The sequence below is a fragment of the Myotis davidii genome, unplaced genomic scaffold, assembly GCF_000327345.1.
Source record: "Myotis davidii unplaced genomic scaffold, ASM32734v1 scaffold803, whole genome shotgun sequence".
NCBI lineage: Eukaryota > Metazoa > Chordata > Mammalia > Chiroptera > Vespertilionidae > Myotis > Myotis davidii.
In genome coordinates, this window is record NW_006295567.1 from 3,307,490 (window position 1) to 3,315,982 (window position 8,493).

Here is an 8,493-nt window from a genome sequence, read left to right on the forward strand (position 1 = left end):
CTGCAGGGTAATTAGGGGCAGGAGGCTCCGGGCGAGCGAGGCCGGGGAGGCCGGGGTCCCGGGATCCCGCGAAGTAGCACTTGGGAGGAAGACCCGCGGGTCGGAATAAGTGACCCGGGTTGGAGACCCAGGCACCGGAACATGTCTCCTCGCCTCCCGGGGTAACATCTCTAGTCAGAGACCCAACATGAATACCTAGCGGCGTGCAATGATACGGTGTGTTGGGTGCAGTTAACTCCGTGAATGATTTTTATTCTGTATTTGATGCCTGTTCTCGCCCGCATCAGCAGTGCTCATAGTTCCGCTTTGCCATCGCAGAGCCAGAAACACCACTTAGAACTAAAGTAGAACGCGTATCGCCTGCATTAGGTGCCCGCAGGACACGAACTGCAGTGTGTGGAGCTCAGGAAAGCGGCCACGTCGCGCCAAGCGTTTTTGATCCCATCAGGAAGCTACCTCTGCGAATGCGTAATTGCAGGTGTGCGTTCTTCATCCACCCAAACAGATTCCCCTGTGTAGCACCGTTTTTACGTTTTCGTGAAAAGCAGATTCACGCGAATGATCAGAAACATGAACGGGGGACAGAGACGCGGCGCGGGGGCGAGAGATGAAGTGCAAGGGCCGGGGCAGAGCTGCGCAGCTTACCTTGAACGCGTGTGCGAGCCCCTCAGGCGCAGTGGAGTCCGAGCCGGGTTGCCGCACCGCCGCGGAGTGGCCCGAGTGAGCTCCCTGCGAGTGGGGAAGGGGGACGCGTCCCTGCCCTTATTAGTCTCTCCCGGTGTGACCCTCCCACTCGGCGAGGACGGAGGACTCGGCAAGACAGGACTCCGCCAACTCGTGCCCAGGTCTCCCTCAATGATCACAAGGTCGACTTAGAGCTGGAAATCATGCATTTCAGGTTCATGTTTTATTTGCAGTTTCAACAGATAGAATGATGGTCGGATGCCAGGTGCTCAATTTCTCACTTCTGATTACGAAATGTCTTCAAAGTATTCTATTTGGTAGACATTCACAGGTAGATAATTGGCTTTTTAACAGTTGAGCTAAAAAAGGATAGCACTGATGTTTCATTTTTCACTTTTTTTTGAGGGGGGGGGGTCGGTTTACATAAAGTTAATCAAAAGAGCCTGCCTTCCAATCATGCTCTTCTGTAAGGTTTGTGTGACTTGGTTTGTCTCAGGGCGCAAAACTATTTTGTGATTTTAAATATCGTATCTTTCCTGGATTTTGAACCCTTTGGGATCGCTTTGAATATGTGAAGGTGACATTTGTCTACAGATTTGTGTGTGTAGAGTATATATAGATAAACACACATACATATGTAGATATAGATATACACATTTAGTAAATATATGTGTATATTTGTAGATATATGCATACATGTATGTATGTACATAGAGTATATGTGCGTATATGTACATAATTGTGTGTATATATACACATACAATATATATATTTGAAAAAAATAGAACCAATATCGAATTTCAAAAAGTAATCTAGTCATTAGAAAAGAGATATATTGATTTACTGTTTTTTAGTTCAGTATTACCCCAGTTGGGGAAAGTAGGATAAATTTTATTGATCCATAATGGTGAAAATCATTAAGCTTAAAAGTTACCTAAAAGCATAGAAATACGCTTCACCAGGAAATAACTGAAATCAATCTCACAAAAAATTAAAATGTTAAAAATTTTAGGAGGTAGCTAGCTTCCACTTCACTGAAGTGAAACTGTCTAAGAGTCAACTATTGGTTTTTAATCCTGTCTTTCATCATAATCAAAATGCCTGCAGTTTTAGAGCTTTACATCCACAATGATGCAAACCATGTTTATATGTCAGGAATTAAAGCCCACTGATTATTTCCTTCTTGTGTGATTTTCATCACTAATTTTTGGTTGACTATGGAAAGAGGCCAAGGAGGGGGGATATCACATGAGCCACGCTGCTCAAATGGCCATTTGAAAACATGATCCACAAACTTTCATCAGACTTTTGGTGATCATTTGCTAAGTTTTTAAAAAGGATTACTGCTGTTTGGATTTTTATTTTCTCTAAGCAATTGAACTTTACCTTTTAATTGTTAGTAAATTGAAATAAGAGTACCCAGGCTTTATTTCTATAATAGACTAGAAAATTCATCGTAATTGCATTTAATTGGTACTATTTAAGGCAAACTATCTAACAGGAAGCCCAAAATTGTGTCTCTAATTTGTGTTTTAGTACAGGTAAACCACCTTTAAATGTAAAGCATTATTTTGAAACCATCTTAATAATTTCATAATTATTTTTAAAATAGCCAAACACTTATATTTCTGTTTGTATCTTAAGTTTGTTCCTTTTCCTACTCAAAATGTTTAAAGTTTTTGGGAAAAAGTGAGAATTGAATAAATAAGGTTTGAAATAATTATTATCTGTTGTTCGCTTTGTTCCTAGATATACCAACATCCCCAAATCAGTAAATATTCCTGTGTTTTTCTTTTAGGAACGGGTTCCAATCTGGATCGGTTTCATGATCACAAACTATTGTATCCTTGGTTATGGTCCTTTATCCAATTTTTTTAAAATTGAATTTTCAAGTGACTTTATGTCTAATCAAGATCCTCTTATGTGTCTAACCCAAATAAAATTGTAAATGACCAGTCTTTCCACTTGCTTCTGAAGCTATCGCTGGTGAACAATCATCTGAAAACAACAGGAGAATCTGACAGGACTTTGAATTCCGGTGAACAGCTTGAGGGGCTTGTAACACGTGTATGTACGTAAAAAAAAATTAATTTCAAAAACAAACTGCTCTCTACATGTATAACCCATGAAAGACACGTTCAACTATTTTTATGCCAGTAAAATAAATTAGAGATAAATTCCATTTAATGCATTAAAAACACTGTTCCATATTTGTCATGCCCACTTACATAATTTAAATGACTTAAAGTTAACTTGTACTGGATTTTGATAATTGCCTGATAAGAAATTTAAAGAATGTGTTTTTTCTGAGCCTCACTTCTCAATCTCTTGTTTGATAGCTATTTTTCCCTTTTCTTCTTCTTCTTTTTTTTTGTGAGTGTATGTGTGTACTTTTGTATTCCCCAGCCATGTAGTTTTTTTCCCCTTTTGTAATTTATTTCACTTTTCTCCTCCTTCATAGTTTCCATCTTCCAAGAAGAATGTCAGCATTGCCCCCAGCTAATTTCTTAGTTACCAAACCATAAAAGTGTTCATTCTTTATTGAATTTATGGGGCACAGCCATACATGACTTCCATATATAGCCCATGGAAATACTTCACTGCATCAATAGCAGATGAACAGACGTTACTGTTCACTGTAATTACCAAATCTGACTTGTCATCACTAGCATGCACTTCGCAGTCTATTCTTTCTAGGCCAATACTATATATGATAGTCTTAAGAGCAAAAAGAAAGTTATCATCTAAGTGGTAACTTTTTAGGCATCATCAAAAGTAAGGTAAGGCATTTTTAAAATTTAAATGCTATTTCTACTATTGTTTCTGAAAATAATCCCCTTCATAGAGAAAATAATATTTCACTGGTTGTTATGCTTGCTTCCAGATTCCTGGAAGACATTCTAGCTCATGACATTGACTCAGCTTAGCCAGGAGAGGAAGAGATGATCATAGATATGACTTTCACTCAGTTTATTAGACCCTCATCTAGAGATCGGGGGTGACTCTGAAAGGAGATATGGTAAAAGGCAAACGCCTTATTGGGGAAAATGTTTATTAATACACATCCAGTTCTCAGAAATCATTTTTAAAAGGGGGGAAGAGAAATATCCCAATAGAAAAATAAGCAAAAATTTGAAGAGGCAATTCACAAAGGAATACAAAAAACACATGAAAAAATATTCAATTTAATTAGTATCAAAGAAAAGCACATGTATAAAGGAATGATTTTTCTCCTACCCATTTTTCCAGATTAATATTAGTGATTGGCATAAATGAGGAACAGTCTCAATAACTCTAAAAGGAGTTTCAGTCTTTCTAATGAGCCATGTGTATGAAAAGCTTTTTAAAATGCATGTAAAATCTGCTTCATAAACTCTTAAAACAGTAACTTATTTCTGAGTTAGGGTTGTGAGAGATTTTTATTTCTTCCTTTTGCTTATCTGTGCTATATGAAATTTCTACAATAAACATGTATTACTGTTGTAATAAAAATCTAACAAACATGAATAAGTGTGGGGTTTTATATATATATATATCTCCAACAAATTCTTCTTAGCAGTGGTGTTAAGAAGAGCTAAGAAATTCACCTTTCAGGTACTCTTTTCAATCATTCCCGGTAGGAATCTTCTAGGTAAAAATTCGTATGTAACAAAACATTTAAGCTTAGTCTAGTGATTTCACTAGGAAGCAGATATTAATTAAACTGTTCACTCATTCTCCACATATTTTTTAAAGCCTTGTAAACAGAGCCCTGTGGAGTATAGAAAGATGGGTTGAACATGTGCCCCACCTCCTGGACTTAACATTTGATAAGAAAGAGAAGACAGGTGTGCATATAGAATGGTAATATGAAATGAAAATACAATATGCAATAGACAAAGTAGATATAAAATATTGAAAGTTCAAAGGAGAGGGAAATTGTTCATATGTGAAAGTGTCAGGGTCAAAAAATTACAGTGAATGAAATACAGTCATTTTTTTTTGTCAGTCACATACATATACTTACAAATCATCATAGAACCATAGTACTGGAGGGCCCATGGTAACTAAATATTTGTGAAGTGATGAACTTACTTTTTCTATTACAAATATTTATTGAAAGAATTAACAGAACAAGCCCGCTTCCTCCTTATTCAGAGGAGGAACATGAAATTTCTGATTTCCTACTGAACTAAATCCTTTCCCTGTAATTCAAGGCCCTAAACAGTGTAACCTCAATTTACTTTCTTCAGTTGTGCACATAATTACTTGTAAACACATAATAAACATGTCCCATGCTTTCTTCATGTTCTCATTCACATTGCTGTCTTCTTTTGAACCGCAAAGTGGCTATTAAAATCCTGCCAGTCGTTCAGGCTTATTTTAGGTGTTATCTATAACAGGATTCTTTTCCTGGCCTCCTCCCACCAAACAGCCCCTCCCCTGCCTCTTAGGAGCAGAGCACAATTCACACTTTTTAAAAAACAATTTACTTCACCTTGTTTCGCACACACACCTCTGTATTTGTCTCTCCGATTTGATTGTAAACTCCTTGAGGACTAGAATTGTGTCTTCTCTCTTTTAATAATACCCAAAGCACCCAATACAACAAATTAACTAATCTTTAAATATTTTGTTGATATGAGATCTGTGAAGATTATATAACTGAAGACATATAATTTTCTAATGACAAAGTATAGAGTAAATCTCAGAGTTTGTATGGAAAAATGGTATGCTCATTTGGGGATTATACCTAAGGGAATTATAATACTGCTAAAAAAATCACAGGATAACTTGTTCTCCCCTGTAAAAAACTCCTAGAACAGACATTCTGGGGACAGCAACATGTCAAGACAGGACTGTAATTAGTTGGAAATGTCCTCATCATAAGTACTCTTCACTCCTTTTCCAAACTTAAGGTAAATTTTCATTATTGAAAATTAGAACACAACTTTGTTTAATCTATTATTAGAATGACCTAGTAAAACTTTGTTCTAATTCCTAAACGTTTTTAAATAACCAATCCAATATAAAAAAAATTATAAATGTAATTCGCCATTGGTACATTATAAATGGTTAGCTAGTACATTATGTCTACAAAATTGTAATTTGTTTTTCACTCTAACCTCTTTCGGGAACATTTATTTTTAACTTAGAACTTATTTAGCTTATGGTATGAGATTCTCATGGAATCATTTACAAATCACCATGTGCTAGGTACGGTGTTTTGCATATTTTATCTTTTTAAAAGCCTTCAACAATTCTAGTGTCCTATTTTACAGTTTAGGACTAAGGCTCTGAACCAAACCTCACAGAGCCAGGATTTTTCTCCAAAGCCCATCTCATTGCATCATCCAGGCTCTTATCCACTATGCTCTGGAACCTTGTCTACAATCACTTTTTCAACAAATATTTTTAAGCACATGTTTTCAACCCTACATCACCATCTGAATAGATGCTCAAGGCAAAGCAGACACTTCAAAGACACCTGGTCACAAACATAATAATTACCCTTACAAGATAAAAATAGGTGAAAGAGAAAAATATGAACTAAACCTGTCTCTGTTTCACACAGGTATCAATTTTAATTCAGAGAAAATCATGAACTAAATTAAACAAAAAAGTATTTTATTGCCCTGCCAGCATGACTTAGTACTTGAGCATCGACTTATGAACCAGGAGGTTACAGTTCAGTTCTGGGTCAGAGCACATGCCTGGTTGCTGGCTTGATCCTCAGTAGCGGGTGTGCAGGAGGCAGCTGATCAGTGATTCTCTCTCATCGTTGATGTTTCTATATCTCTCTCCCTCTTTCTTCCTCTCTGAAATTATATATATATATATATTCAAGTATTTTATTTATTCAGGTGCTGTGCTGTAACATGCTTTAATCTATTCTGACCTAAAAGAAAAAAAAATTCTAAGATAGCAAATGAAGTAAAGTGCTTTGACTATTCAACTAAGGCAAGGTAAGATAAATTTGGCCAGACTCTGTTCTCTATCAGAGGTGACAGATTTACCTATTTTCTGATAGTCAAGGACATTCTTGCTGTCAAATTATTTTACCATAAACCCATTTTTACCTATCTTAAATGTAAACTTCTATGTTTATAAAACCCCTTTTAAGTCATTATGAGAAGTCATAAAACATAGCTAGTGAAGGAAATAATGATAGCTCATAAATCTATACTTATTTTTAAGCACTTCAGGAATTAACCAAAAACTACAGAATATTTTTTTCCTTTTCCTATGTAGAGCAGTTCTTTATTTTTAATAAGAACCTCACAGCTTTTAGTGCTTGGACAGGCACGTTAAAATCCACTACCTTTTATCTAAAGACCTGCCTGCACTGGCTGCCAGACTGAAACTCTCATGCTAATCCTGTCCCCAGCCGTGGACACTGCTCAGCTGGTTCTGCTGTGGTGCCATCACTCAGATTTGGCCCCAGCCCTGGGACGCTGGCTATGTCAGGAGCGGGGTGCCATCTGAAGTAGAGCAAAGATCTGTTTTCTCCATCAAGGTCAGTCTAATGTTGGTGGTATCTTTTTAAAATGACAGTCTCATAGTAAGTGACATAGATGGTTTTCTTAAGCGGTCTTCAGTTTATTTTCTCTCTTTTTTTGTTTGTTAGTCCGCATCAAAGGATATTTTTTCCATTGATTCTTAGAGAGAGTGGAAGGAAGGGAAGGGGAAAGACACACACACACACACACACACACACACACACACACACACACACATTGGTTGGCTGCCTCCTGCATGTGCCCTGTCCAATGCCTAGGATGAACCTTCAACCCAGGTACATGCTCTTGACCAGGAATCAGGACCTTTCAGAGTGTGGGCTGACACTCTAACCACTGAGCACAATAGCCAGGGCTGTGTTCAGTTTCTTTACTGCACTTATCACTAGCGATTGCTGCATAATATCCTTTCCCAAAACTCAGTAGCGAAAAACAATAACCATTTATTATTGCTTATGAGTCTGCCGATTGATGTTCATCAGATATAGGCTGGGTCGGCTGCGTTTTCTCATGTGTTCACATCAGAAGGATAGACTGGTAATATGGTGGCTCAGTTGGAACAATTCATCTCTCCTCCACATGATAACTCATCCTCCCGCAGGCTAGCCTGAACCAAGATATCATAGGGGTTGAAGACAGAGTGCAAGCATGCAAAGACCTCTTGAGTTTAGGCTCAGAACAGGTACATAGTCTCCTCTACCACCATAGTCTCATTCTTCGGACCAAAGCAAGTCACAAGGCCAGCTCAGAGTCAAAGTTCAGTCCCATGATGGGACAAGCTTCAAAGGCCTTGCAAAGAGCCCGGACATAAGAGGATAACACCAGTAAGTTTTCATGATTAGGAAGATGCCCAAGGAGTGTTTTCATTCAGCCCCCACCAATGGTATGTCCTGTATCCTCTTCTGGACACCAGTTGCCTCTCGAACTACCACTAAGCAACTGCCAGTGCAGCTCTGCGAGTTCTGTCCCTCAGCTAATTCCAGCCACTCTCACTTGGGATCATGAAAACTAAAGAGGTCCTTCACTTCATTTTCTCCCAGGGGTGCTGGGTCCTCTCCTTCTTGGAATCCTGCACTGTACTTAGCACATGTCCTGCCATTGCAGGGGTATCCAGCAAGCTTCCTGCCCTCGGAAATCTCAAGGGAAAAAGTGAGTTTTGTCCTCAGTCTTCAGAAAGTCTCACCACACCTCAGGAAAGATAGATCTATCACTCCAACAGGGTGAAAATGAACCTGAACTGATTTGGATAAACTGAGGAAAGGAGAAAAGGAGACCGTGGGGAAAGACCAAGAGGATTCCAGAGAGAGAGAGA

General features: G+C 38.2%; 1 protein-coding gene across 1 annotated transcript in view; it reads right to left on the reverse strand.

Moving 5' to 3' along the window:
- COL19A1 (collagen type XIX alpha 1) overlaps positions 1 to 998 on the reverse strand; it is a 300,284-nt gene extending 299,286 nt beyond the window's left edge. Inside the window, exon 1 of the mRNA XM_006770338.2 lies at positions 646 to 998. The gene's annotated coding sequence lies outside the window, so the exon portion shown is untranslated. The remainder of the gene's footprint in view (positions 1 to 645) is intronic.
- Between the last annotated feature and the right edge of the window lie 7,495 nt (positions 999 to 8,493).